We start from the raw sequence: 901 nt of genomic DNA on the forward strand, positions 1-901 counted from the left end.
CTAGACAAGATGACAGCTATTCAGTGGGGACTCTTTCTTTCCCCCCATACTCTTAAACTAAACTCCCTCTTGAAACCTTGTAAGTCAGTCACTTCATGCCTTTACTGCCCCCTAATTTTAGTTAGCCAATGTCTAAGTTGCCCATCCCTGTCTACCCTGTGTACAGAGCTGATAGTATTGATACTTGATTTGAAGACTCTTTCCCTCTCTGTTGGAATTTAGAGTAACTACCATTCTGAGTATAAGTCAGGTTCATCATGAAAATGTATCTTCTGTCACTGTAGCTGTTCCAGTCTGCTTGTCTTTTCTAGTGAGAATGTCTCACCTCACAAGGTTGTGGATGGAACTCAAGATTCCATCGAAAGTCCTATACTCTGTAAAGGCTTTACATGTGGCCTATTTCACTGGGCAAGTTGTAGAACCCCTTTTACCTATTCCAATCAGTTATAGGTTGAAGGTGGGCTTACAAGTTTTCTCTAATCATGTTTCCTAAGATTCCTTTCTATCCCACTCAAGTGTCTATTTTACGATAGTAGGCAAGGGAAACAAATATTCATAAGGCAGTCAAGGATTTTAGTATTATTTACCTTCTTCAAGCTATACCTAGATCCCTGTATCCCAGAGCCCTGTTGTTCCAAGCCTGAGTATGTATCACTATTTACCTCTGTCCCACTAGGTCATGCAAATCTGTCTCAGTGTTCCCCTATCTATCTTGTTCTTCTGCCTCCTCTCCCCTTCTTGTATTGTCCTCCCCAACATCCAGAGTAAACCCCCCACCACAACCCCATTGTGGTTACCTTATATTCCATTAGTTCTTCCCTTCATTTAAGACAGACTATTTTATCCAGTAATCTACCTGGCCTTCTCACCACCTGGATCTCTGTTCCTCTGTGTTTACCTT

This window comes from Chrysochloris asiatica, unplaced genomic scaffold (assembly GCF_000296735.1).
Source record: "Chrysochloris asiatica unplaced genomic scaffold, ChrAsi1.0 scaffold00315, whole genome shotgun sequence".
In the NCBI taxonomy this organism is placed as follows: domain Eukaryota; kingdom Metazoa; phylum Chordata; class Mammalia; order Afrosoricida; family Chrysochloridae; genus Chrysochloris; species Chrysochloris asiatica.